This window comes from Ambystoma mexicanum, chromosome 6q (assembly GCF_040938575.1).
Source record: "Ambystoma mexicanum isolate Mex_15411 chromosome 6q, UKY_AmexF1_1, whole genome shotgun sequence".
Taxonomy (NCBI): domain Eukaryota; kingdom Metazoa; phylum Chordata; class Amphibia; order Caudata; family Ambystomatidae; genus Ambystoma; species Ambystoma mexicanum.
The window spans coordinates 734601825-734620007 of NC_090937.1; positions in this window are offsets into that span (position 1 = coordinate 734601825).

The following is an 18183-nucleotide window of genomic DNA, read 5'->3' on the forward strand; positions in this document are numbered from 1 at the left end:
CTAACTTAACTTTTTTTTTTTTTAAGACTTATGAACATTGGTCTTCACAAGCTCACGACATTGATGACAATTAGATTCTTGAAACATGAGGCTGGTTTTCACATTGGTTACAGGGACAAATTTGCTGGTTGCTGCTTCGGCACACATTGTTGTACTCCCAAAATGTTTTAAGACACGCAGATGACGCTCCAATCCTTCACGTGCCAGATAATGCCCATTAACCCTTAGCTACTCAAGCCTTATTGTGTTTGCATAAATAAAAGCATTTGTTCTGTTGCAGAACCACATGCTGAAGAAAGTCTGCTTGGTCCAAAACCGAGACATCCAGCTTGCGGGGCACTTGGACAGTTATCTAGGACACCTTAGCTTTAAGTTAAACAGCTGTTTCGCTCAAAATCTGACACTGCACAGGATTGAGCACTTTTTTCCTTCCGTCAGAAAATGAAGGTCATGTATGCAGATCAGTCTGAGACACTTACAATTGAGTCGACTTTGGAATCCCTAAAACGCATTTAAATTTAGAGGATGATATCCAACACAGCTGCAGTATTCGATATGAGTGCCACCAGCACATCACTGCTCTCTTGCACTTTTCCAGCTTATTCCCACTAACCCACCCCCTCTCGTCCCCTTTTTCAGAGCCGCCAGAGCACCAGGGGACCACTTTGGTGGTGATAGTGCGCGGTACAAATGTCCTTTAACATTAACATTATAAATCCCTTGCAATCTTCCGGGTCTAGCAACCCGGCCGTAGCCCTCGCGTCCTGTTTGTTTGAAAGAAGCTTGCCGGTGAGTGTGCGCCCAGGATTGTGTGGGTTTGGTGCTCTGTGATTTTGGTGCTCTGTGTGCACACCGTAGGCCTAAAGCCCATTGATTCCCTCCACTGATCCTTCCCTTCCGACTCCCTCCTCCAGTCCCCTCGAGCCCTCCAGCCCCCCACCCCTTCTTTGTCCCGCCTCCCGACCCGCCCATCCTGCCCTTCATCACTGATCCTCCCAGGGCAGCCCTCTGCCCGGCAGCCCCAGCGGCTAAGGGCCCCTAGGCAAAGGGCGGGTCCAACAGAGGCGGCTCCGAGAAGTGTCAGCAGGTGTCCGAAGGGGAAGCCAATGAAGCCAGCAACTAACAGACACCACCAAAACCGTGAGTGTGGTATGGGTGGGGAGTAGAGCAATCACTCCACTCGAGCACGCCCATGTCACTCTATCTTACCTCCAAATAACATAGACTGCCATAATGTTAGCATGTCCACTCTTAGATGGGACTGTGAATATTGGCCTGCGTCACATCTAGATGGAATTGTGAATGTTAGCATGTGAAAGTTGCATTTAGAAAGTGTGCCCTATAGCCTCTCCTTGAATTTTAAAAATGTGCCCAATAGCCTCTCTGGTAAATGGAATTTAGAAGTGTGCCCAAGATCCTCTGTGAAAGTTGCATTTAGAAGTGTGCCCAATAGCCTCTCCTTGAATTTTAGAAATGTGCCCAATAGCCTCTCTGGTAAATGGAATTTTAGAAGTGTGCCCAACATCCTCTGTGAAAGTTGCATTTAGAAATGTGCCCAAAAGCCTCTCTGGTAAATGGAATTTAGAAGTGTGCCCAACATCCTCTGTGAAAGTTGCATTTAGAAATGTGCCCAATAGCCTCTCTGGTAAATGGAATTTAGAAGTGTGCCTAAGATCCTCTGTGAAAGTTGCATTTAGAAGTGTGCCCAATAGCCTCTCCTTGAATTTTAGGAATGTGCCCAATAGCCTCTCTGGTAAATGCAATTTAGAAGTGTGCCCAACATCCACTGTGAAAGTTGCATTTAGAAGTGTGCCCAATAGCCTCTCTGGTAAATTGAATTTAGAAGTGTTCCCAATAGCCTCGCTGGAAAATTGATTTTAATAGTGCGCCCAGTAGCCTCTCTGTGGAAATTGAATTTAGATATGGGCCCATTATCCTCTGTGAAAGCTGCGTTTAGAAGTGTGCCCAATAGCCTCTCTGGTAAATTGAATTTAGACGTGTGCCCAATACCCCCTCTGCGAAATTTAGAAGTGTACCCAATAGCCTCTGTGAGAGTTACATTTAGAAGTGTGCCCAATAGCCTCTCTGTGGAAATTGAATTTAGATATGGGCCCAATATCCTCTGTGAAAGCTGCATTTAGAAGTATGCCCAATAACCACGCTGTGAAAGTTGCATTTAGAAGCGCTACCAATAGCATCTGTGAAAGTTAATTATAGAAATGTATCCAATAGACATTCTGGAAAGTTGCATTTAGAAGTTTGCCCAATAGCCTCTCTGGAAAATTGAATTTAGAAGTGTGCCCAGTAGACGCTCCGTGAAAATTGCATTTAGAAGTGTACCCAATAGCCTATGTGAGTGTTACACGTAGAAGTGTGCCAAATAGCCTCTCTGATAAATTGAATTTAGAAGTGTTCCCAATAACCTCTGTGTGGAAAATTGTACTTAGAAGTTCACTGAGTAGCCTCTCTGGGAAACTTGCATTTAGAGGTTTGCACATTGAAAGAGCATAAAACCCATCATACCCACCACCACGCTTACTCGCTCCTTTACATCACCACTCAACTAGAACACAGAGATACTATGACACCATTCGGTATAACTGTTCTCATACGAACATCCGCCGCTTACTCCACATCATTCTATGTAAACACTGCTGGTCTCACACCCCCAGCCAGGCGTTTTCCTCAGGCCTAACGCAGCCACATCCGTTCCGGATAAATCCCGCCAGAACGAACACATGCTCCTGATCCCTCAACCACCACACCTACCGATAAGAAGCAGCTATTACACAAGTACCGCACAAGCTACACACATACCCAGTGCTCACACGCACCTTTTGACTCTCCCTACTCTCTACTGATCTGAACTTCGGTTCCCAAGGGCGTTCAACCTACCAGCGCCTTCAGACCATACCAATGGTATATAAGGCGCTATATAAGTGCAAAATAACATAACATAACATAACATAACTACACATGGAAATGACGTGCTGAATGGGACAGTCTATGCATTGCAATCACAGTTTGAATCATGCTTTAAGGAGTCCTTTGTCTGTGTTTTCCCTACTATCGTGAACAAGCGGTCGGTTGATCGCGAAACGCGTCGGTTGTGCTTTTCAGGTTCCCCTTTCTAATGCACTTTTAATTAATAAAGAACATTTGGTGCTGCCTGATTTTGCCGTCAAGCCCATTATTTGATGAAGATTGGATGAACTGGACTCAGCTGCTCTTGGGAGTGCAATCCGCTGGTTTTGCCCTGTACAGGGCTGAATTTTCGTTTTCAAAACAGTGCTGCTATAAATGCATGTATGGATTTTTTTACTTTTATGAAAATGCTTCTAAAAAGAAGGATTTTTAAACGTACAGCATTGTAAGTAACTGCCACTTGATTATTAGCAGGTGCTGAATGCTGCAACACATGGCATTTAATAGAGTCGTTCAAAAAGAGAATATGCTTATTGAGAAGCTTATTACAGGGTAAGTGGCAGGAACCCTGTGTATATTGTAAGGAATGCATGGTGTCAACAGTAAAGACAGACACAAGTGATCACAGTAAAAGGGTGTTTATTAAACTGTAAATGCAGGGTTAAAAACACATAACCTAAACCTAAATCTAAGATGGGAGCAAGCTTTGATAATCAAATTATCAATAAGGCAGTTCTTGTGGCGTCTTGTCAAAATAAAAAGGTCTATACTAAAATAAAACTATTGCCAATTACTTACATCTAATTACAGAAAGCGTATGGGATAGAGTTTCAATAAAGAAAGAAGTGTTCACAAATAATAAGCCAGGATGTGATTGCCAGGGCTCTCCCTTCTCCACTTTTTGAGCACGGGACATGGCAGATTTCCTGAGCACAGCACACATTCAAGCTTTCCAGCATGAGCCGACAGTTCTGTTCCATCTATCGGGTTCTTCGATGGTTAAGTCTCTTTTCAATAAAAAGTCTCTTGCCTTCGAGGGGCTGATTTATTCAACAACAAACAATCGGAGTTCCTTTCCAAATGGACTTTGGGTGAAAGCTTTCACCCCTGGATCTCCCTCGGCCGGGCCCGGACCCAACTGACAAGGGGTCAATTCACTTCCCCTGGTCTTCCAATACTTCTTGCATTCACAAATCTGAAAGTCTTTTTACACAGTTCTTCTGGCGTCGCCCCATTTTGTTGGCTTCCCTCTGCCGGGTTCACTCTCGCCAACTTTTAGAGACAGTTCACTTCAGTCAACACACTATTCATAGGGACTTCAGGCCTCGCCCCTTTTTGCCAGCATCCCTCTGCTGGGTTCACTCTTGCCAATCTTTACCAAACAGTTCACTATGGACATCCCTCGGTCTGGTTTACTCTTGTCAGCATACTCTATGGAGTTTGCCCCTTTTTTTTTAGCATCCCTCTTGTGGGTTAAATCTTGCCAACCTTTGCAACACACTGTTCATGCGTTAGTTTTACCAAGCGGGATTCACTTCCCTTTGCTTCACAATCATCTGTCGGTCAAAGACCTTCGACGGTACAGAGGATTTTACAAGACCCGTGTATGACCACTTTGACCTCTTCTCGCCTTTTCCCAAGGCCTTCTGGTTACGGTGGTCTCTACCATTGGGTCATTGCCCAGAGTTTCCTGCGTGAGCACGCACGTGGTGCCGGACTCCTCTGTTGCTGGTTTTCCCCCCTCTTTCATCAATAGTATCTTTAAGCTTCTCAAAGTTCAAATTAGCTGTTGGCTATTTTTTGTTCAACACAGTTCGGTTTCTTATCGACGGTGTGATTAACCACTTGGCTTTCTTTCTCCTTGGAGTCAAGGTTGGAACCACAGAGACGAGCGTCTCTCCCTGGCTTGGCAATCATCGGAGGAGGGTCTTGTGTATCGTTGACATCTGCTGCAACACACACTAGCTATTGTTTGCAGATTTATGATTCCTTCTGCAGAGGTTTCACGGGCCTTGGACCAAAAGGGCATGGTCGCTTCTCTTTTTGTCACCCTCTCTGTCTGCGCCATCTTTCTCCTCCTCTTGAACTGCCAGGCTGAGTTAGCTCTCATGTCGTGCGGTCTGCCTTGCTTGTCTTGTGCTCCACCTTTTATCCTTGTGGGGAAGGGAAAGGGCTGTCAGGTGTGTGTGATTATGGTCAATTGCCTGACTTTACATGACCCTTGTTTTCGGGACATGTTAGGCAAACAGTTCTAGCGTTAGTCCGTTGTCTTTTGTGTTGTGCAACAGTGTTCATGTCAGAAAAGGAGAGGTTAGAGTATTAAAGTAGCCTATGAGATATAGAGAGAAAGAGGTACTCTATGGGATTATAACCCTCGTGATAGAGTGATTTTTGGTTATCTCGGAAGGTTGGTTTTTGTAAGGTTTGTGCAATGGTTAAGAGGGTTTGTGGGAACTGTAGTTGCTGCCACATTCGACTGGGAAGTCAGAAAATGACAATCAGAGGGACAGGATTAGTATAGCTTATGAAACATAAGGGGATAGCCAGAATCGTGAACTGAACAGAGGGGATTGTGAGAACGGTAGTGTTTTGTTAAGATAGATTGGGTGTGCGGAAATTAATTATCAGAGGGACGTGGAGAAGAATGGTTGGGGTTATTCTGGTGAGAAACATGAAGGCAGTGAATTTGAGAGAGGTTTCTGTCTTTATTTGGTTCATCAGATGTGCATGGGTAGCGGGATTCTAATAAAGGAGCTTCATTGGAAAGAAGGGAAATAGATGTAGTAACACCTACACAGGTTTTAGGGATCTCATTCTCCTCTCCTTTCTCCTCAGCACAAAACCGTATCTCACCTGGGGATTTTCCCCAAGCACAACCCCAGCCTCCTTACCCGGGTGATCGTCCCTTGCTCGTCCACCCCCAGAGTTGGGATCTGAGAGCGCCAGCCCTCCCTTGGCCCCGTGTATAAGTGATTCCAGAGGTCTACTAAAATATAACCGTACTTGTAATATGTCTTGTTAGGTGCAGATGTTGTTGAATCTGCAAATAGAAATCTTGGAGAGTTTTACAGTAGTTTTTGATGCAGGTGGCTCTGAGTAACAGGAGACATGTACTCTGAGAGTTCAGGAGTATATCTCAAGTGTTGAACTTAGATGACAGGGTATTCATATATCAAGGAGAAGGAGACACAAATTGAATTTTTTACAAATCCACTGACCTATAACGATAGCATGATGCAAACCCTCCTGTACCTTATAGTCCTGAAAAAATAGACAAAGTACATAGACAATATACACAAAACTAGACATTTTTAGTTTGATTTACAAATGAATAAAAAACTCATAACAATTTTCTGAGTGAACATGACCCAAAATAAAACATACATGGTAGATATAAAATTAACCAATTCACTAACATAACATACACTTGACCACATTAAACAATTGAAAACACACATATGCCATTGACACTTAGTATACTCTCTAGGTGTTTATGATTCAAAACATATATATCCCGACATGTTTCAGTTCTTCTTGGCTGCAACTGCACAAACTTTCTTCAGGGGAAACACAATTATCTTAGTTATCACCATGCAATACAGGGTCGCAGATAAGGTTCCCGATTCAACAAAGGAATTACCTAAAGAAAGAGGGACAGTAAACATACACCACCATAAGCTATCTCATGTAGACAACAACGCTCAAAGAAAAGCTATACAATCATATCCGTGTAACCACTAATGTGATAAACTGGATTAGGTCCCAAGGTCAAAATTGGCCCATGCCTACATATTCTCAAATAAACTACATACCTCCAAATCTGATATTTGTAGTGCTACTGTCCAAGTCCACCTAAAATAGCTGTAGACTTCATATATCAAGTCTGGTTTCAATTTTTTCAAAACGCATATTAGTAGCCAAAGGTCCAAAGACTGCAACAAACACAACAACAAAAAAGGTTGTCTGTCAAAGGAGTACTAAATACACAAAGGATCATATCCCGTCACCACTGTGTACACCATCTAACGTGGGGTTTCATCACCCAAATGGGAGAGACAGCCATCACCATCCTAACACACTGGTATGCCTCATGGCATACCTTATAATACTTGTCTGATACATGAAAGACTCAAACAAGTAGTCCACTGCGCTAACCCGCCATCACACATTGCTGGCAATTTTCCACTTGTAGTATAACTAGAAATTAAACATACATGTAGCACTCTGTTACAGATAAATGCTGATTGCAGTATTTTAAAATTCACCCATCAATGCGAAACAAAAGGCACCGCAACATTGCCACATACCTCTCATACACGGGTCAGTGTGTTGTTGCACAGAACGAGGCTTGTTAGAAATTTCTGCAATGAATGCTGTTGGTAGACAAACACGTTCTACTCATTTCAACAGTGGCAAAACGCGTTAGACACAGAGAGGGGACAGGTGCGCTCACAATAGACAACGGACTGGTATCACTAAGGATCTAGACCCCTACGGCCCTGTCTCTATTGCTCCATCCAATAAAAACAAATGCTGATGAAGCTGTTTTCTAAGGTGGATTCCTCACCAAGGATACATAATAAGTGCGCAAGATTATGACCACAGTTCTGACAAAAAAATTGTGTGATATAATTAATGAAACCCTGTATGCGGCATAAGCATAGAAAACTGACACCTTCACTGTAAACGGTACCCGTCTACAAGGGGATGCCAGAATGATAATCAAAGATGTAAACAATGCCTCACAGCCAGCCACAACAGATGAGGGGATTTGGAACGGCAGTGGATTGCATGTTGATGCATAAATGAAACATACAGAATGCAGATAGACTCTCAACCCACATCTATAATATGAAGACCAAAAATGTAAACACAGATGGAAAAAGTGTTACTAAATAACATTCGCCATAATATTGTACATTGGTCCACAACTGATAGAATTGAATTTCCATACATTCCCACATATGGTGACTGAACCCATGATCAATGCCAGTACATGTTGCAATTAGATGGTGAACAATTGGCAACAATTCGCACAAAAAGACCAATATGATCTGTGGGTCAGCTATGGTCACGAGTTGTCAAACCATTTTTTCCACAATGCATACACTTATCCTGATAGACATAGATCAAACATTTACATGATGCCAATCTATTTCTTCATTAAGGCCAATAATATGACTTTGACATTTAAAAATCATTTTCTGCTCAAAATACAACTTATGATTTATTTCTTTTTTGTTTTTACCACAGATCTTTTTCAAAATGACCCATTTAAAATCTTCATGAGTGTGTTTCATTTCAACAAAATATTTTTCCATAGGTGCTGTTATGACTTGATTTTTAATGCAACTCCAATGTTCTACCATGCGTGTTCGACACTTTATTGGTCTTACCAATATACTGTAGTCCACAATGACATCTAATTAGACATACCACATTTTCAGTGTTACAGTTTGTCATCTCATTTAGTACCCATGTCAGAGTTGCATTAAGCTTGTTTAGTCTCTTTGGTAAACACACACATCACACACTGTCCACATGGAAAGTGTCCCTTAACAGGTGGAAGCCCCCATAAGGTAGTCTGTCTAGGTTTTAATGTATGTTTAACCGATATGTCATTCCTAACCAACAAACCAACATCTCTCTAATGTTTTGGCTCTTCCTAAAAGCCACCAAGGGAGGTGGAGTAGATTTATCATTGTAGATTTTTTCTACGTCTTAGTAATGATGCCCTTGATTTTATATGACAAAAGTATTAACAAATACGATCCTATTTTCCTTGTCATCTCTTCTCTTTTTTTTCCAGTAGAACTGTCTGATTGTTATTTTATGCTCTTTTAGAGGAGTACTTAATCAATTTGGCAAGGTATCCTTTGCTGCATAGTTTTTCTCTTGAGTCTGAGGAATTTCCCAAAAGGCAAGTTGGCTTTAATATGGCTAGCATGATGACTCAAAAAGTGAAGGAGAGCATTCTTGTCTGTTTTTTTGCTGTAAGGTTTAACTTTTAACAGACCCAAATGATGAAAATTGGTAATGTCTAAAAAGTTAATCTCTTGGTCACTAATCTCCTTAGAGAACTTAAAAAATGGATTCTGTAGGTTCAGCCACTCAGCAAAGGTATTAGCCTCTTCCACAGTACCCTCCCAGAGTATGAAAATGTCATCTATATACCGCAGCCATTTCAATAGATGTTTTTTAAAGGGATTAGTAACGGAATAGATGACTGATTTCTCGAAGAACTCTACATACAAATTTGCCAGATTAGGGGCCCTGGCTGCCCCCATGGCCGTTCCTTCTGTTTGTTCAAATAAGGCTCCCTGGAATTGGAAATCATTTTTTGTAAGGGAAAATTCTGCCCACCACATGATGAAGGCATTACTGACTGGGTTTCCATCTTCTCTGTTGTTTAGAATATCATCCACAACTTCCAGAGTAGCTCTTTGTGGGATCACTGTATATAATGATTCCATATCCAAACTAATCAACAATGACTGGCCTGGACAAAACGATAAGTTCTCGATTTTATTGATGACATCTGTGGTATCCCTCAAATAACTACTCATCTACAGACAGAGTTTGTTGCGGATGTTTCTAACAAGCCTCGTTCTGTGTAACAACACACTGACCCGTGTATAAGAGGTATGTGGCAATGTTGGGGTGCCTTTTGTTTCACATTGATGGGTGAATTTTAAAATACTGCAATCAGCGTTTCTCTGTAATGGAGTGCTACATGTATGTTTAATTTCTAGTTATACAACAAGTGGAAAATTGCCAGCAGTGTGTGACCGCGGATTAGCGGAATGGACTACTTGTTTGAGTCTTTCGTGAATCAGACGAGTATTATAAGGTATGGCATGAGGGATACCAGTGTGTTAGGATGTTGATGGGCTGTCCCTTCCATTTTGGGTGATGTAACCCCACGTTAGATGGTGTACACAGTGGTGACGGGATATGATCCTTTGTGTATGTAGTATCCCTATGACTGACAACCTTTGTTGTTGTTCTGTGCTTGATATATGAAGTCTACAGCTATTTCTGGTGGACTTGGACACTAGCACTACAAATATCTGATTTGGAGGTATGTAGTTTATTTGAGAATATGTAGGCAGGGGTCATTTTTTACCTTGGGACCTAATCCAGTTTATTACATTAGTGGTTATACAGTTATCATTGTATAGCTATTCTTTGAGCGTTGTTGACTATATGAGATAGCTTATGGTGGTGTATGTTTACTGTCCCTCTTTCTTTAGGTAATTCCTTTGTTGAACCGGGAACCTTATCTGCGACCCTGGATTGCATGGTGATAACTAAGATAATTGTGTTTCCCCTGAAGAAAGTTCATACAGTTGCAGCCAAGAAGAACTGAAACATGCCGGGATATATATGCTTTGAATCATAAACACCTATAGAATGTGCAAGGTGTCAATGGCATATGTGTCTATTCAATTGTTCAATGTGGTCAAGTGTATCTTATGTTAGTGAATTGGTTGATTTTATATCTACCATGTGTGTTTTATTTTGGGGCATGTTCAATCAGAACATTTTTATGAGTTTATTTAGCTTTTGTAAATCAAATTAAAAATGTCTAGTATTGTGTACTTGGTCTATTTTTTTCAGGACTATAAGGTACAGGAGAGTTTGCATCATGCTATCGATATAGATCAGTGAATTTGTAAAAATTCAATTTGTGTCACCTTCTCCTTGGTATATGAATATTTATGGTCTACCTCTGACCGTGTGAATGAGGTCATATCCAAAGGGGTATTCAGCCTTTAATAAGACTAATACTGAGATGACAGGGTTGCATGTAGACTTTTTGGATGTGATTGGTGGATGGATGTGTCACTGTTTGAAAGCAGCCAATGAGGGAGTGTTACAAACATAAAAGTAAAAAGGGTAAAAGGGATGCCATGTGCTATGGTGTCTGCGGACACCGTGGTAGATTGCGGACACCACACCAGCCATTGGGTCTTTTAAGAATGCCTGGCATGGATGGAGACCGCAGACAGTCGTGGATGTCCTCGGACATCGGGGATCAGCCAATTAGGCTTCCTAGGTGTGGTGTACAGGAAGAGGGGTTTAGCAGGAGTTTTGTTTGGTGAGTGCTATGCAGATGGCTATGGCTATGTCTTTGAGGAAGCAGAGTGTATGGATTCTGGGAGATTTCTGGATCCATTGGCTGAAGGTGTATTCTGAGCACTGTGCATTGTCTGAGAATCCTGGATTAAATGAATTTCAAGTTTCAAGGTATGGAGTTTGAGAAATGAAGTGGGTGGAATTTCTCCAGTTTTGTGAGAATATGGTTCACTTCAAGCATCCGGACACCCATGTAGTTCACTGTGGAGGCAACAGTTTGGGCTATGTTACCAGAATTTCATTATAGTTTGCAATGAAGGATACATTTGGTAAGTTGATGGAACTGTTTCCCCATTCTAAAATTATTTTTTCTCGGATAGCTCAGAAACAAATGTGGATGCGTTCAGATTTATTTTGTCCACAAATTGAGAAAGCAAGGCGCAATGTGAATAAAATTGTATGTGCTTTTTTGCGCGATGTTGGCATTACATCTTTTCATAATGAAAATGTTTTATTTGATATCGTCAGCATTTTTCAAACAGATGGAGTGCCTCTGACTGATGTGGGCAATCAGATTTTTCCTGAAAACCTTAAAAATGCATTGAAGCAGTTTCTGTGAACACAAAATATGGATTGAAGTATTCTTTAGTTGTTGAAGTAAACAAAAAGGAAAAACAGAAACAAATTATATGCTCTTTTTGTGAAAGTTAGAAAAAAAGTTCAGTAGAATATTTGTTAGTTTAATACATAAAACCAAATAATCAAAAGAAATATATAAAAGCTAAAGAGAGAAAAAAAGGTTCTTTTAAGAGCCACCATTTTTGAATAAAAAACAATTAAAATGATTTTTATTTCTCACCCTACGCCTGACATTTTCCAGATGTCCGCGGACTATGCAGGCTGCAGAGGGTCCTTTGAGTTTGTTTTAAGTTCAATTTTTCAACTGTGAAAGATGGTTCCTAAAGAAACTGTTATTTATGTTTTGTGATTTAGTCTTTTTTTTGTTTTTATAGGAGCAGGGTACGCATATTGAAGGGGGTGCGCGAGTACATAGCCACGCATTTTGGCTAGCGCAAGTGGGGTACGTGGATTCAGAAGTATGCGAGTGCCCTAATCACGCGATTTGGCTGGTGCGACCTGGGTACGTGTATTCAAGGGGGTGCGCAAGTAGATTTTCACGCTTTTTGGCTGGCACGAGTGAGGTATGCGTATTGAAGGGGGTGCACAAGTACATTTCCACGCGTTTTGGCTGGCGCAAGCGGGGTACGTGGATTCAGGGGTACGCGAGTGCCCTAATCACGCAATTTGGCTGGCGCGAGTGGGGCATGTGTATTGAAGGGGGTGCACGAGTAGATTTTTACATGTTTTGGCTGGCGCGAGTGGGGTACGCGTATTCAAGGGGGTTCGCGAGAAGATTTTCACGCGTCTTGGCTCACGCGAGCCGAGTATGTGTATTCAAGGGGGTGCTCGGGGAGATTTCCACGCGTTATGGATCCTGCGAGTGTGGTATGTGGATTCAGGGGTATGCGAGTGTGCTAATCATACGATTTGGCTGGCGTAAGCGGCTTACGTGTATTGAAGGGAGTGCGCATGTAGATTTTCATGTGTTCCGGCTGCCGCGAACATGGTAAGCATACTTTTTCACGCGATTACGGTGTAGGGGGGCTGTAAGCTGGTCCAAGGTTAGCATGGCCCTTTGCGCCGTATTGGGGATTTCTATGGCTTTTTCTGGCACAAGGGGCGTTCTTGGGGGCGTAACTGACACTGCTGGATGTATGCTGCGCCACGGCTGAAAATGTCTAGGGGAATCCATGAATACCCGGTGCGCCTAAATGCTGTTTGGCCCACGTGGCTGGCGCATGCTGGCGCACGCTCCCTCTCTGTGCCAGGCACGTGTGCTACTTCTGTGCTGAATTCTATGAATTGGCCCATCTGTCATTGTTCCCCATTCTCCCTGGTCCTCCTTATTTTGACACGGCTTTTTTCTGCTATCTGTTTGTTCGTCTGTTAGCGCACTGAGGCCTATCGGCGTGATGCACTTTAAAAGTGTGTAATAATAATAATAATAATAAATAATAATATTTGGGTATAGTAAATGTAAGTAGTGTTGTTTTATGTATATGTTTTTGTGGGTTGAAGGGTAAAATATTTTCTGTTCTCCCTTTTGCTTCTGGGATTTTGTTGGTGTCACCTGATGTTTACAGACTTTCTGTGCGCAGACTCTTTGGCGGCTACATTGTGGGTGAGTGTGACATATCAGGTGTACTAATTAACAATAGGTATAAGGAACTTGTAGCACATTAATCACTCTGGCAAAAAGCTGAGAAATTCACTGAAAACACTTTGTTAACGGAACGTTATGGTTAAGTTGCATTAACAAAAACCTATGTAATTCAGCGAAACAACTTTGTTAAAGGGACATTATGGTCAAGTTGCACTAACTAAAAAACGAAAACCCACAGAAATTCCCCAGTTATGGTAAGCTAAGCAATCATAACTCACACAACCACTGTGCACTCCTAAGACTAACACCCAGGACATCAAGGAAGATATCACAAATGTCATTCATGACATCACTGGTGACATCGCATATGAAATTAATTTTGATGAAAAGTCCCTACAAGGGGTTGTGTTTATAATGCTGGCAACAAGATGTCAGGGGTGTTCGGGAGACATATCATGAACTACTTAATGTATTAAAGAATGTACTCATCTAAACAAAAACATTATGTTGGAGTGTTGTTGTTAATGCAGGAATCTAATCATACATACACATAGGCAATGGCTGCAGCTTGCATCATATAACTACAATATTTTTAATCTGACAATTTTGGATAACAAAATTATCAATGCTACCTTAGCAAAGTTTTCAGTAATGTTAAACATGGAATAAATAGCTAATAATTCAAGACTTACTACACACTTGTGTCAATACAAAACAAAACATATGAAGACCCACAATGCATACAAATCATAGGCACATACAGGGAAACTAAAATAAGGAAGAAAGAAACAACATGACCAGAAAATGTCAATAACATTAAAGTTCATCTTCATGTATACAAATACATTGTGTGTTTGAGGCCTGCTTATTTCCCTGTGTATGTGCACCATGAGTTGAGGCCAAACCTTAAGGAAAGTAGTTTAAGAACATACAACAAGGTTAACGTCTAGATATGTAGCACCTTTTGAATGTCCATATTCTGACTGTCAGTAAAGAAAAACACCTGACCTAGATATGTATGTGAACACAAATAAGTGGCCTAGATATGTGATGGCTTCAGTGATGTCATCAATAACATTTGTGATGTTATCTTTAATGTTCTGGGTGTTAGTCTTAGCAGTGCACAGTGGTGGATGTGAGGTATGGTTGCTTAGCTTACCATAACTGGCGGATTTCTGGGAGGTTTCAGTTTTACTTGTAACCATAAAGTCCCTTTAACAAAGTTTTTTCACATATATATATTCACTGAAAAAGATTTCGTTAAGGGACAGTTAAGGTGATCAGATTTAACACAACAAAATCATTGAAATTCACCAGATGTGATGATCATCTTAACTTATTTGACCGTTTATGACTCCTAGGATCTAAGCACTGTCGATACAACACATATACACACAATATCACCTGAACCGGAATTGGAACTCATTTATCAACCCTGGAAGGATGAAAGGCTGAGTTGGCATAGCCGAGATTCGAACATACAACCTGCAGATCACACAAAGATCACAGCAGCAAGTTCAACCCACTGAGCTATCTTGCCAGCCTCTAATTTTGCAAGTCATTGTGAATTCCATCTGTTATATGTGTGCTCACAGGCTTTGCAACAGGGAGGACGCTGAGTTAAGATGATCATCACTTCCCTTATCTGCTGAATTTCAAGGGTTTTGGTGCGTTAAATCTGATCACTTTAACTGTCCCATGACTAACCTTTTTTCAGTGAATTTCAAGGGTTTTGTTATACCATAGTTTGTTTAAGGGTCACTAGCCTTTGGCCATGGCCACTGTACATGTTGCATCAATAGGTGTCTTTCGAACCACTAGCCATGGCCTTCGGCCGTGGCCACTGTACATGTTTCACCTATAGGTTTCCTTGGGGACCACTAGCCATGGCCTTCGGCCCTGTAAAGTGAGGACAGGTTGTGGCAGTGTCCGCCATGGCCAATGCCTAGTAGATGTGATCACAACAGATGCCCCATCTATTCCCGCAAGGATTACTGCTGTAATATTGCTGTAATTATGCACCAATAACCACGATAATGCTCAGAATTTTGGTTTCCAGACGTGTCTTCGGTTATTACCGTCGTAATCTCACGAGATTTGACCCGATAATGCGAAAACTGTAATTGGCTCCCCAGACCACCCCAGCTCCCCAACTTCACATGGTGTCCTCTTTACCCCTCCCCACGTCTAGCCTGATGCGGTTTCAATATTTTAACTCCTCCAAATAGCTTTATTTCAACTTTTTGTTTTCACATTCCACCAATAATATTGCAGTTATCACTCACATTGAGAAAAAAAATAGCAGATTTCAATTCTGAAAAGTATCTCTGCTGCAAAGCACCATGAGAGATATAGTTTTGATTTTGGGAGAACGGAGCACTTCCTTCCATGTTGAATATTTTAAAAACGACTAGATGGAATAACCCCAGGCTCTCTCAGAAATCAAGCCAACACTTTGTGCCCAAGTTATTTCTTATTTGGTCCAATTCTGTTCAGTTGTTTTCTGCCCTACAGTGCGCTGAAATTAGGACTTTTTCTCTATAGGAAAATAAATGGGGGTAGACCGAAAACAGTGGGGTTTTTTGCTTTCTTAATAACTTTTTCATTTTTTAATGATTCTTTTCCACAATTTCCAGTCTGGCATTGGGGAAGTAGAGGAACAGACATTTTGTTTCCAATTTATCAGCCAAATCCGTCATACAAGCCAAAATGTATTAGCAAATCAATTTTCGAGTTTCCTATGGAACTAGGTGCACACATTAACTATAGTGTAGCGACCACTGCACTATAATGCATATATATGCAACCTATTTAAACAATTTGTTAAATATTGTGATGAGCCGCAGATAATGCTCAAGAAATTGGCGATTTTCTACCCTTCTAACGTTTAATTTGTGTTAATGCTACCAAGTCTTTTAACATAATTTTGTTTAACCGGTATTGTACAATCCACCAGTGCATTTACTTTCATAAATCACACTTTCCATGCCACAAGTTGCATAGTCCCTTCGATTTTCTTTCAACTTTATGGATGACTGAACAACTTGCCTTGAAAGATAAAGTGACTGTTTAAACAATGTACACACACATATATGGGCCTGGTTTTTCAGTGTGCAATAAATATTTGTTACAGAATGTATTTGTGGGGTGTTCAGGTTGGGACGTTTATCTAAACAGTGACCACCCATCATATCAGTGTCAAATTATTTCATGCTCCCAGACCTGTGGTCAATGCATCTAAAAACATAATCTACAATTATAAAAGCATAGCACCCTTCACTGTGGAGCAATTGAGGATTCATGCAGTCTCGAAATATTAGATTTAAAAAGACAAATGTTTGTAGATGAGGGGCCAAATCTGGCACTCATGCCCCCAGCACGACTCTCGACACGAACACAATCAAAACGATAGATGTGCCTCACTCTTAAGCCCATCACCACAATCATCGATATCTCGCAGGTGTGAAAAGCAATATTCTCTTAGACAACCATTCAGACTACATCCAATTGATTATTTGGACAACATGGAATTGACATCAATCGATCATGTTGACTGACTGGGAAATCAGAAACCAATGACATCATCACTGACATCACTATGTAGCCGTGCTTATAAATGAAGCACATATTCATCCATTCATGAAGCTACACAGACCTGCACTGGTTTATTGCATATAGACATGAATCACATGCTTATGACCCACTTAAGCAGAGAACAAACACACATGCATATCTCTATAGTCATACTATAGGAGTTATAGGCCTCTGAAACTAACAAGAAAGGAGAGACAGATTCTGACTGCACAGACAAGCTGGCATGATCACTGATGCCCGATGCAAGCAGAAACAGGACACCCAGCCAAGGACAAAGTGGACGCAGGAACATTCCAGCTACCGAGATAGTGAGCCACCTGCAGAAATTCAGGCTAAAATCCTCATAATTACAGACGAGAAGGCTTCCCAGAGAACCATAGAGGAGATACAAGTGTTTACCACGATTCGCTAACTGAATGCACTCTCACAGGCTTGAGTGATCAGAGAATAGCAACATTAGAGAATGCTTTGCACCTCCATGTTCTCTCTCATTACCTTGAAGAGGTACATTAACCCTGAGAACTGTCTAGGGTCCCAGGGCTGGGAGAACATATTCTGTCCAATCCAAATTCACCTTTCACGTGGGGATATCATTTGTTGCAAGGGCCAATGGTCTTTCGGCGACCCTGCAACATTGTAGGTGGGTGCTAGTAGAGGCAGTCCTAGGAGGAGGCACTGGATATGGCTAACCAATTATGAAATTAACCCGTACAATCTTTATGTATAACTTACCCAAACTGACCAATGTAAATGTTTGATAGGTTTCCAGGAGGGAACCTGGATTTGTGACATCACACCAGGATAAAACCGGGTGACGCATGCTTAGAAGCTGAGACCTAGATGAAACTTGTTTTTCTGGTGTGATCCCTGTTATGTTTGTTTGCTAATAAACAACAGTAACTTTGCCCCATGGCTGAGTCATCCTTTCTTTTGGCGGGGAGTTTCTGAGGGGCTCAAGTGCACTCTACTGATAATTGGGGTCACTGCTAGAGGAGCCCAGCCACGCTATACAACGTGGTAGTAGAGGATGGTCACTAGGTTCCACTACATACCCGAGGAGCTGTGTGGTGACCCGCAGAAATCGACATCCATAATCACACGTGAATACAAAAGAGGTCAACAGGAGCCGCCTTTGGAAGATTCCTGCCCGCTTCCTGTGAGACACCTATCAGACCGGACGTTATAGTGGCATTTTGTGGGAGAGCCAGTGCCCGAGAGACCTCAGCGGATCAAGGAATGTAAGTATAGACTCAGCTATATGGCAAATGTGGGGTGAAAAGATCTGTTCAGTGTTTTGGGTGATGTTTTCTTTTTGGGTGGTCTAAGGATACCTGTTTGTTGGGCAGTCAGTCTGGGTGGTA